Here is a 12,799-nt window from a genome sequence, read left to right as displayed (position 1 = left end):
GGGAGGGGCAGTGTGGGGGGTAGTAACGTATGGATTACGGAGCTTTACAGGTAAGTAAACATATAAATAAATAAAACGAATTTCGTTGTGCACACTACATCCCATTTGGTGATGCAGTGCACACAACGCATTTTGTTTTATTTATTTATATTACTGTTAAGCTCCGTAATCCATACATTACTACGCCCCACCCTCCCCCTCCCGCTACCCACATCACCGCCTGGCAGGTACTCCCACTACCGGCCACGGCTGCACAATTTACAAATTCAATTTCAATAGGGAATGAGTTACTATGGTGAAAAAGTGACATGTGGGTCATCAATCACCACAGTCACTCATTCCCTATTACAATTGAATTTGTAAATTGCGACAGCCATGAATATTTGATACCTATTTCTGAATATATTATTGAATTCTAGTTTTGGTGTCTGTTATTTTATTTTATTTTTCTTTCTCAAATCAATGGTATGTGTTATAAGTAAGCAGTTGCTACTTACGTAGTCTAAGCCATTGAAACCCCCCACAGAACCAATTGTTCTATTTAATACGTATACCCAGGTTCTGAGGGACACCGCGTCGCCCCATTACTTTTCCCAGTCCAAATCATAATAGGAGCAAGTGGGAAAATTACCTTAATATTATAATGCACCCCATTTTCCCCCTTACCACAGACCTCTACATCACCTCTTAAATGTTAAAAAATAAATAAAAGCTCTAACATGCACCATCACATGCTTCAATTACAGGGCACACGTTGAATATACAGCAGGAGACCTGCCTTGGCTCCTGGGATGACGTAACTCAATTCTCACCAATCACACAGCCAGCCCATCATCTCAAGTTCCTTCCCCAACCCCTTCAATTGCCACTTCCTCTAAGTAAGCAGCTTCCCTTTCATTCTCAGAGCAGACACAGCACATATTTTGAAGGTTTGGAAGTGCATTTATATTCATCGCTCAAACGAGCATTGGAAACAGGTAGTCTCAACGATGCATTCTGAAATGTTTTTTTGACCTTTTAAATGAGGCGGGCACTGGCTGCCCCAGGCCAGGGCCTGTTGTTTGAACTACAATGTCAGGCGCAGTTTCTCATCTCAGAGGCGCGCGTCGACTGGCAATGCTGTCCAGGCTGACCTCCGCTTATCGCGTTCATCTTATTTACCGGCTTGTAGTTGCTTACCGTGGAGGAATAATAAGGCTGCACTTTTCAGCATCCTAATCAGGATGGAGGGCGCTGCGGCTGCTTCAGTGCAAAGGCGAGGGGAATTGTCTTTGCTTATCTGCTAAGATTTAATGATCTGTCATATCTCTGAAGAGTCAAAAGACCTTGAAATACAGTGGAGTCAAATGAATGAAGTGCAGCATCTGCATTTCTTCTTATAATTAGCTTTTCTTAATTTTCTGCACATTATATGACCATTACCAGAGGAAAGAACATATTCTGAGATTCTTTGGGGCTTGAGCAGGGACCTGTGGAACCGGCTGCTTGTTCTACCGACAGAGCATCCCTGTTAGGGTACCAACCACTGGTCCCTTTTACAGCATCTCCAAAGATCAGATCCGGAGCAGAGGTCATTCCTAGTGTCAACAGTATTTAGGGAGGAAATCGAGACAACCTTATGGATGCTCTGTACATCTTGGCAACAGGGCCGTTTCTAGGTGTTTTGCCACCCTAGGCGAGAATTGAAAAATGCCGCCCCCTCACTTTTACTACCATCACTCTCTCCCCCTGTTATCCAGGCTAGAGAGGCACACCCTCTACTGCCAAACCATGCTATGTTACTCTCATTTACTATCAGGAAACACGATCACAACAGTCAGTCCAGCAAACGACCTCAATGAAAGGCCCAAGCCAGACCGTTACGGTAGCCATAGACTCACAGAACCATGTACACAGATGCCCAATAGAGTCTTTTGTTTAAATACCATGAGGCATCAAAACAAACAAACATTATAACTTGCTCCATCTTCCAAGGCTAGACCTAGTGGTTTTGCCATGCTTGTTTTTTTTCTTTCACCGAGGGACCTACAATAGTTATCATCTACCATTGTATCCATTTAATAGAGGCTGATCACAACAATTAAAAGATTTCCTTGTCAGGGAGATTATAGTTCATGATGCTCAAATCTGCGCTAATCAGAGACTATGGCAAGACGTTAATAAAGTTTGGCGTACAACACAGAATGAACTGCTTCTTGGCACTGTGAATAGAAGTTATTGACAAGCTTGTGCATGGTACTGCTATAAGAGTAATCCTGACCAGAATTTGAGCCGGTGCAAGGCAGAATGCACACTTCACCATAGTTTACAAGTGGTTCCATGTGGTGGAACACCTTTAACCAATCCCGGGTTTGTGGCCACCTGTGAACTGCATTCTGGGATTTGTAGTCTTAGTTTTAACAGGGTAAGCACTGGTTCAAAAATACCAGCGTGGAAATTGACGTTGGCCTAAACAGTCACTACCGGACGACGGCATCGGGCATGACACTAGGCTAGTGGTCAGTTCTTTTTTTGTCTTTTTTTTTTTACAGAGTTTTATATAGCGCTAACTTGACCCAAAAGTATCGGGTACCAGAGCGCTTTACACAAGCACAAGTTACGTTACATCTTGAGGACCTATTCATTTTTATCAGGCACGGACAGCTTATTATTATGACAACAGGTGCAAAGTTCCCTGAGCTCCCAATATTTCAACCCAGAATTCCGAAAGAGAACAATAACCCCTTTGAATAGTTCAAGGCATGTTAAAGATGAAGCCAACTTAAGTGAAAATCTCTAATCATTCAGTTGTTAAGCCATTAACCAGTTACCAGTAATGAAATGCGTAAAGGTTACAGGATAAGAGGCAATCGGCACGCAGTTCAACCTTCCAACAATATCTTCAAAAAGGTACTGAGCCATTTAAGAAAAATATGAATACGGGTTCAGAAATAGCTCCGGCGCAGACCTAGCACCGTGATAACTTCCACACGTGAGTAGACAACCATGAGGAGGTGCTCGCCCTCTCCTCCGGGTTGGAACTCTGCGCAGAGATGAGAAGTTCCCCCATAACTTTTTAAACCAAGTTGACCAAATATATTTTATTTCAGCTCCTTGGTGAAAAAAAAATGTAAAGTTCTCACACCGGTATTGGGCAGTCTCGAGCGCCACAAACCCCAACAGGGCGCTTCGTGAAAGGAGCCAAGGAAATCCGAAATATTAGAGTAACTGAAAGTGGGAACTACCGCCCATCAGAGAAAGAAGAGAGCGAAGTTTGGTTAGCAGATTCCACCCACCCCTTATTTAATTGCGCTTTTTTCAGCAATAAAGGAGCCAGTTAAACTGACAGTACTGCAAAGAGCAAACGATGCCCCGAAGGGCATGGGCGGCTTGGCATCATTCCTAGACCCCGGGGATGTGCTCATTGTTGTGCCCTGGGCGCCAAGGTCGCAGTCTAGGGGCTGAACAAAGGGAGGTGTGGGGCGGAAAGACAAAGCAGGTTTTCATTCGTTTCTACCATTAGGCAAGACTAGGCGGCCACCTAGCTTTACTTTCGTAGGTTCAAATGAATTAAAAAATCCCCCTTTTGCCGCCCCCTCCCTTTTGTCGCCCTAGGCGGCCGCCTAGTCTTGCCTAATGGTAGAAACGGCCCTGCTTGGCAAAGGAGACAAGACCTACAGGAAGACTTCAATAGTCTTAATTGCTATTTACTAGGAAACCATCTATAGCAAAAGAATCTTGCATTGGAGGTACTACTTGTTTCATTTCACATTAACGATGGCAATGCCCTGGGGCAAGAGAAGTGTGTGTGGAGGGGGAGTGCATTAAAGAGCTTGCAGTTGAGGTGCATGGGTGACTGCTGCCAAGATGGAGTAATGTTATGTTTTGTTAACATCACTTATGTAGCTCCTAATTACCATTGTTCCCCTAGCGCATGTCTAAGGGTGAACAGCTTAGCACGAGTTACTTGTTAAAAACCATTCGATCATACTTTATATTGTCCAAAAGCCGGATGGAACAAAAAAGTTTTTAATCTCTTCCGAAATGGAAGGAGAGTATTTTCCCTTTGCAAACTTTCCGGCAGTCTGTTCCACAACTAAGGTAGCAGGACCGAAAAAGCCCGTCCGCCCATAGTCGATTTGTCAAAACGTGGGCAGGAAGGTAAGGTTGCAAGTAATGCATAGCTGGTAGCAGGTGTGTGAACAGGACGGCTCACACAACATGCTGGCCATGTTCCAATACTTCAGGGCACAACACTTGCTGTGCAACCTTTTAACCAGGTAGGTCGCTCCCCCTCTGCACAGCACCTCCTGTGTATCCATGTCCCAGTTGCCGCTGCTGAGAAAGTTCGAGGCCCTCCACCACCCGCAGGCTACCACCTGCGCCTCATCCCTGGTGGCCAGTGGTAGGCCGTAGGTTTGTGCATCTTCCGCTTTATTGTTTTATTGTATTGCCTGTATTTCATTGTTATGTCTGTGACTGCTGTTGTTCTGTCTTCCCCCACTGCCTGTTCATGGTACGTGCCCGTTTTCCTCCCTCTGTTCCCCTCACTGTCCCTGTGTCTCTCTGCCCGTCTTTTCCTTCTCTACCCCTCGCTGCCCCCGTGTCTCTGCCTGGTTTTTCCTTCTCTACCCCTCGCTGCCCCCGTGTCTCTGCCCGGTTTTTCCTTCTGTACCCCTCACTGCCCCTGCGTCTCTCAGACCGGCTGTCCCTTCTGTTCCCCTCGCTGCCCCGTGCCTCTCTGCCCATTTTTGCCTTCTGTTTCTCAGCTGCCCCAGTATTCTTGTGCCCTATTTTCCTTCTGTTCCACTCGGTTTTCCCTGTATTTCTGTGCCCTCTTGCCTTCTGTGTCACTTGTTTTTTCCATGTATTTCTGTGCCCTCTTGCCTTCTGTGACACTCGTTTTTCCTGTATTTCTGTGCCCTTTTTGCCTTCCGTGCCACTCATTTCTTCCCTGTATTTCTGTACCCTCTTGCCTTCTGTGACACTCGTTTTCCCTCTTTTTATTGTGCCCTTTTGCCTTCTGTTCCCTTCATCCTCCCTCACCACCCCCGCTGCTGCGTCCCCAGTGCCCCACCCCCCTGACTGCCCCCTCGCTGCCCCCGCCTCCCGCCTCCCAGCTGCTCCTCCCTCCCACCTCCCCATATCTGCCAGCCGATGGCGCGCCTAAGGATAAGTACGTCTGCGTCTGTCAAGGCCTGGACCACGCCCAGCGCCAGATCCCCTGGATCCCGCGCTCGCCACGACGTCCGCCGCCACTACGATGCCAGCACTCTGCATGCTCTCAACTCCGGACAAACCCACACCTGCTTCAAGGCTGCCCCGAAATGCACACACGGTCCCTTCACCTGCCGGAACTGCAGCTACACCAACCTCAGAGCTGACGAATCACCCGCCAAGAAAGACCTCAACCACCTCCGTTGCATACTACTGAACACCCGCTCCGCAAGCAAACACGCCGGCAAGCTTTGGGATTTGCCCTACACAACATCCCCGGACGTAGTCTACCTGACAGAGACCTGGTTGAACGACTCCTCCACACCCGACGTCGCCATAGCCATCCTAGATGCTACAAGATCCCCCACAGAGACCGCACCAACGGAGTGGGAGGAGGAATCGCCATCGTCCACAAGAACAGCATCAGGGTCTCGACTAGCAATGACAAAGCGCTCCGCACCGCCAAACACATGCAATTCCAGATCCACACGGACCCTAACTCCACCCTCAGAGGCACCCTCATCTATCGACCCCCCAGACCCTGTCCCCAGTTTAGCGACTCCATCGCCGACTACATCAGCACGCACGCCCTGACGTCCACCGACTACATTCTCCTCGGAGACCTGAACTTTCACCTTGAGAACAAGAATGACAACTCCACAACCCTGATCGTTAACCTCGCCAACCTCGGACTGAAGCAACTCGTCACAACGCCCATTCACTCTGCCAGCCACACGCTCGGCCCCGTCTTCTCCTCAAGCCCGCACGTCTCCGTTAGCCACACCACCGAACTCCTCTGGACCAACCACCGCTGCTTCCACTTCACCTTCCAGAAACTCTCACACACCACCGCACCCAACAAATACCCTGCCGCTGCTGGAGCAAAATCACCGAAGACCAACTACATGCAAACCTCGCTCTCAGACCACCCACCGAACCCTCCAACACCGACGTCGCTGCCCACAGCCTAAGACACTGGATCGAGGACTGCACCAACACTCTCGCCCCGCTGAAGAAACCCCCCCCACAGAGACATCAGCAAGAGGGCCAGCTGGTTCACCCCAGAACTCCTTGCCTCCAAGCAAGCCTGCCGGAAACTAGAGAAGGAATGGTACAGTGAACAAACTCCGGACAGCCACACAGCACACAAGAACGCCATCCGCAACCACCACCACCTCATCAGGGCAGCCAAGAGAACCTCCTTCATACACCGCCTCGACAACAACCCACACAATAGCAAGGAGCTCTTCAACATCATGAAGGAACTCTCCAACCCCAGCTCCAACACCAGCGACACCCCACTGTCGCAAGCCCTGTGCGACTCCCTCTCCACCTTCTTCCACCGCAAGATAGCAGACATCCATGACAGCTTCAACACCCAGACAGCCCCAACAGACAAGTACACAACAGACCCTTCGCACACCATCGACCACGACACTCTGCTAGCCTGGGCCAGCGTGAGCGTTGATGACACCATCAAGAACATGAGCACAATCCACTCCGGCTCTCTGTCAGACCCATTCCCACACCACGTCTTCAACAAAGCAATCAGCATCTTCGCACCCCACCTGCACACCGTCATCAATCTCTCCCTCGAGACCGTGACCTTCACAGAGAGCTGGAAATACGCCGAGATCAACGCCCTACTTAAAAAACATAAGGCAGACCCCAGAGACCTCAAGAACTTCCGGCCCATCTCTCTGCTCCCCTTCCCGGCCACGGTCATCGAGAAAAATCGCCAACAGACAGTTAACCCGATACCTCGAAGAAAACAGAATCCTGGACCCTTCCCAGTCTGGGTTGCACAGCTACCACAGCATCGAGACTGCCCTCATCGCCACCACCTACGACATCAGGACCCTGCTGGACAAAGCTGAGACAGCAGCACTCATCCTCCTAGACCTATCCACTGCCTTCAACACAGTCTGCCACTGCACTCTACGCGCACGCCTCCATGCCGCAGGGATCCGAGACAAGGCTCTGGAATGGACCACCTCCTTCTGGCAGAACCCAGAGCGTCTGCCTCCCCCATTCTGTTTCAAAGCCTCCGAGATCATCTGCGGCGTACCCCAGGGATCCTCCCTCAGCCCGACACTTTGCAACATTTACATGGCCCCGCTCGCACACGCCGACGACACTCAACTGAGCCTTTCCCTCACCAAGGAACTCATCACTGCCAAAGCCAACCTCCATGAAGGAATGAAGGCTGTCGCCGACTGGATGAAGATCAGCCGTCTGAAGCTGAACTCGGACAAGACAGAGGCCCTTATCCTCGGCTCTAACCCTTCAGCCTGGGACGACTCCTGGTGGCCGACGGCACTGGGGGCAGCCCTGACACCCACCGACCACGCATGCAACCTGGTAATCATCCTCGTCTCAACGCTCTCAATGACAAAGCAAGTCAATGCCGTCTCCTCCTCCTGCTTCAATGCCCTCCTCATGCTCCGCAAGATGTACAGAAGGATCCCGACAAATACAAGAAAGACAGTCACCCAGGCCCCAGTCAGCAGCAGACTCGACTACGGAAACGCCCTATATGCGGGAGCCCCGACCAAGCTCATCAAACAACTACAACGCATCCAAAACGCCTCAGCACGACTGATCCTCGACGTACAACGACACGGCCACATCACTCCGCCTTGAGAAACCTGCACTGGCTCCCCATCAACAAGAGGATATCCTTCAAGCTACTCATCCACGCACACAGAGCACTCCACGAGACGGGCCCAGCCTACCTCAACATGGCTCTCTTTCTACATCCCTAACCACCAGCTACGATCTGCCGACCTTTCACTCGCCACCGTCCTGCGCATCCGAAGAACAACCACCGGCGGGAGATCCTTCTCCCACCTCGCTGCCAAGACATGGAACACCCTCCCACTGAGCCTACGACAGACCCACGACCTGCTGACCTTCAGGAGGATAGTCAAGACCTGGCTGTTCGATCAGTAGCGGCCTCGCGGGTATGTAGTGCGCTTTACCACTGATTGATTGATTGATTGATTGATTAAGGGAGAAATTGAAGGAGCCTCTTGCTGGCTTTGACGTATTTGCTGCATAATACCCCTCCTCAGCACCTCATTATGAAATTATTCCTTGCTTTCAGAACGGGAAGGCATCCGGGAGTCACTAAACATAGGCTGGACTGGCTAGAAGAACTGAGTATTTATTAATGATCAACAATGGACTTATGCTGTTCTGTCATAAAAAAAATATCCCTGAATAGACGACATAGTCTGATACATTTAAAATATAAAATATGTTAACAGGGTATATACACACCTTCCCGCCTGGTTCGCTATAGGCTTCGTGACAGCTTGAGTTGACCAGATGTGGTGAGGTGGAGGCAGGCTTTGTGCATGTGGCCTGGTTCTGCCCTGGAATAACGTGCTATTGAGATGCAATATATGGGGAACTGAGTGGGGAGGCGATTTTTACTGACCGGAGTGTTGCAGACGGCCGGGCCTGGCTCCGCTGTGTGTTCCTGGCCGGGCTTGGCTCTGCCGACCTCTGTCACTTGCTGTGGTGCTTGAGGGCCGGGCTAAGCTCCGCTCGTGGCCTGGCCGGGCTTGGCTCCGCCGGGGCCGCTTGAAACTACAACCCCCAGCAGCCTCATCACGGCAAGGACTCCGCTCTCGCAAACAGGAAGCGCCTGGAGGCGCATAAAGGATCCCTTGCCTCCTCGTCCCGCGGTACGCCCGCGGGCGCGCCCGGGAGAAGCCCGGGACAAGGGCGGGGCCGTCTGCGGCCGGAGGTTGCTGGGCTGGGCCAGGGACTGTGGTTCTCTCTCCCTGGTTTCTGGACTAAATGTAAGATATAATACAAAGTATTGATTATTATCTGTTTTATCTTTCTTGGCTTTTTTCAACAATATAGAATTCTATATCCACTGGGCGAGACATTGTTGATCATCCTTATCTGTATATAATATCTTTGGTCCTAACATGTCAAAGCTTAGATCAACAAAACCAGCGGCCGCTAATGATACAAGGACAATGGATAACTATCTTGTCAAAGTAGTTAATAAAATTAACAAAGAAAGGCAATTATCATTAAATAGGGTAAGCCCAGATGTTTCACCCACAAGGCTGAGTTTGCCTACTACTCCGTTGTCTCACTTAGATAGCTGCTTGGATGACCTTAATGTCACTGCCACCAATGATGTATCCATCATGGTGACATCAGAAGAGCGGGAAATTATAACTGATTCTATCCCCAGTCTGAGCCCGACATCCTCCCCAAGGCCCTCACCAACCCATTCACCTGTTCGGAGATTGGTACGGGAATGTAGGAAGGCCCCTGTTAAAAGTGTGGGGGGCCGGAAGCCAAAAAAGGCAGGTACCACATCAACCAGCAGCGGAAGTACACCAGAACCCATAAATAATGCTGAGGCAAATATTTTGCAGCCTGCCCATATAGAGCTTCTGGCAACTATCCTTGAGGCAAAACTAGAAGCAATGATTAGACCACTGGTGGCAAAGTTAGAGCAGGTCGCTCAAGAGGTCGCTAGACTAGGCGATATGACTCGGCCTCATACACACACGAGCCCCCCTCTTGGTCCTTCTAGTTCTTCTGGTAACACCATAGCAGGGGCCGTAGTATCTGCATCTGCTAGTACTAGGGACATAGGCTCAGCGGGCACTGCACAGTTTTCATCAGCCCTACGTATACAGAAAACCCCACCCCCTAATTTACCGCCTGTGGGAACTGAAACAATACAATCATCAGTACAACCATCCACATCACATAATGGCAGTCAGAATACCACAGTAGGGGGGGAAATTGGTGGGAGAAGTAGGCCTAGGAGGAAAAATTCTGTCAACCTTCCACCGGAGTGTGTTCCCTACACTGTGGTATTAACATATGTACCAGAGGTTGACTCCTGTTTGACTGATCCAAGGCTAGAAACCCATGCAGCCTTAAAAAATAAAACACTCGCTTGGTTAAATAGGAATTGTGGCTTTCCGCTTGCCTTTTCAAATGATATAATATCCACTCGCAGAGTCAGCTGGATTGGCAACGCCAGAAAAAGCTTGAGAGGGGACTGTATTATTGTAAACTTTAAGCATCCACAACATGTGGCAACAGTCCTCCTCAGAGCCGCCTCTTTACCTACTGTGGAAAATACTGTATGTGCTAGACCCCTTGGTTTCTTTTATAACCACTTGGATAACACCCAATATCCACCATCACATCAGCAAAGGTATCCAGTAAATGGACACAGAAGGGGGGTGGTTGGTTCTGTTCCAAATGCTCCTCTGCAACAAATCAATGGGGAGTCACACTGTCATCAGCTAGCAAATAGGCAGTTTGATCACACCCTACCATTATACAATCGTTATACCGTTTTATCCTCGCTCGAAATAAACGATTGACTGCCTACTGCCCTGGGGAGCTCTGTCCAGCCACCAGCACCGTTACTCAAAATTGCTACATGGAACGTTGCTGGGATAAAGAATAAAATCGGGAACGCTGAATGGCTAAAGACATTAAAATCTTTTGACATCATTGCCCTCCAAGAGACATGGGACCAATTGAATAGTTTCTCTTTGGATGGCTACAGCCACTTTTGCAATCCTGCAATTAGTAGTGCTGCAGGAAGAGCCAAGGGGGGATTATTAACCTTATTTAAACTGGATATAAAAGGTAAATTAACCCTGTGTATTTCTGGTTGTAAAAACTGTTTGATTGTTGAACTCTCCACTCAGGATAAAGCCAAGATTCTTTTTGTAAATTTCTATAATTCAAATGCTAATGAGTGTACTGGCCTAAATCTGGAAGTACTAGATACATTTTTGTCAGTCTATAGTGCAAATGTAAATACTTTTGAATTAATATTTTTAGGGGACTTTAATATTCACCCATTCACCCTACCATGTATTAGTCAGGATAATGAAGGTCCTCCCCTCTCCTCATTTATCCACCTGGAACACACTAGGCGAGGTGAGCATCTTGAAACTTTTCTTGCGAGGTGGAACTTATATGAGTCAGGCTGCGGGGACAGTAAAAGTAGGTTCCCTACTTTTAAGGGAAAAGATGATGGCACTATTATAGATTATATTTTTATGTCTTCTTTTTTGTTGAACAATGTGATAAATTATTACACAGAGGTATCAGTTTTTAGCGACCATAATCCTGTCTTACTTGAAGTGAAGCACACAGATTTACTCTCATTAAAAATAGTGAAACATAGAGGGGGATTAAACGTCGCCGTTAAAGATCAGAAGCGCAGGTTAAAATGGACACAAATAGTCCCTGAAACATTTCATCAAGAGGTCCTTTCTAAAGTAGAGGATGAAGTTGCAATATGCTTAGCGAATCGAACACAATGTAAAGAGGTTATAGTGGCGTTTGATAATATCTGTATAGAAATTAACTATAGTCTACAGATTGAATCTAGGCAGAAGCCGCTTCTAGGCAAAAGATGGTTTGACAAAAAATGTACGAAGGCACAGGGAGTGCTACTTAAAGCATTGAAAGCTATGCCCAAAAATCGTGCAGAAATAGCTAGTGCAAGGATTGTATACAAAAAAACCATTTTAGAAAAGAAAAAGGACTTTAAAGATATAGCATGGGCCCAACTTCTTGACCCCAAAACTCTAAAATATAGTGGCCTATTTTGGAAAATTATTAATCAGCCACTGTTTTCTGGAGATGAGAATACCCCCCTTGAGGCAAACATTCCGGACGAGGGCTGGATCCAACATTTTAGACAGATATATTTAGAAACCAGCTGTGCCAATGCCTCTGTTGTAATCCCTGATGCATTGGAAGCGGAACCTTGTAATGCAGAGGTCCCCGCCGTCACTTTTGAGGCGGCAGAAGTAGAAAGGGCAATAGACCTGACTCTGAAAAACAAAGCACCGGGCCCCGATGGGGTACCAGGGGATGTTTTCAAATGTGCCCCGAAATTTTGGTCTAAAGTTTTATGTAATGTTTTTAACGCTCTCAAACAGGACAACATCCCGGCCTCGTGGAAAAAATCCATCATCATACCGGTCTTTAAAAAGGGTAACAGACAAGACCCCTCCTGTTACAGACCTATTTCATTGATTGATTCGTCGGTAAAAATATTGGGCCGGGTTATTTTATCCAAACTGAATGATTGGTTGAATGAGAAAGGGGTCCTATCAAATGTTCAGTACGGTTTTAGACCAAAAAAGAGTACGATAGATCAAGGTCTTAACCTGCACTTATTGGTGGACAAATACACTAGGGCCAAGGAGGGGTCCATGTACCTGGGGTTCATGGACCTCTCGTCTGCTTTTGATCTCGTAAATCGCTCAAAATTGTGGCAAATCTTAATTGAAATGGGCCTGGATAGGGGCCTTGTTAATCTTTTAGCAGATTTGCATACCGGTCTTATAGCATCGGTTAGAGTTACCTCGGAGGGGCGTTGTACGGGTCATTTTAATTCTGAAAGGGGGGTTAGGCAGGGGTGCATACTGGCACCCCTCCTATTCACCATCTATATAAATGCTTTGGAACCAGCATTAAAAGAGGCATCCCTTGACATCCCACGTATAGGAGAACTTGGAATTCCAGTTCTTCTATACGCGGATGATGCCGTCTTGCTTTCACGGACTGGGGTTGGTCTCCAATG

The sequence above is a fragment of the Lissotriton helveticus genome, chromosome 3_2 (assembly GCF_964261635.1).
Source record: "Lissotriton helveticus chromosome 3_2, aLisHel1.1, whole genome shotgun sequence".
In the NCBI taxonomy this organism is placed as follows: Eukaryota; Metazoa; Chordata; class Amphibia; order Caudata; family Salamandridae; genus Lissotriton; species Lissotriton helveticus.
Note: the sequence above shows the minus strand (reverse complement) of the source record.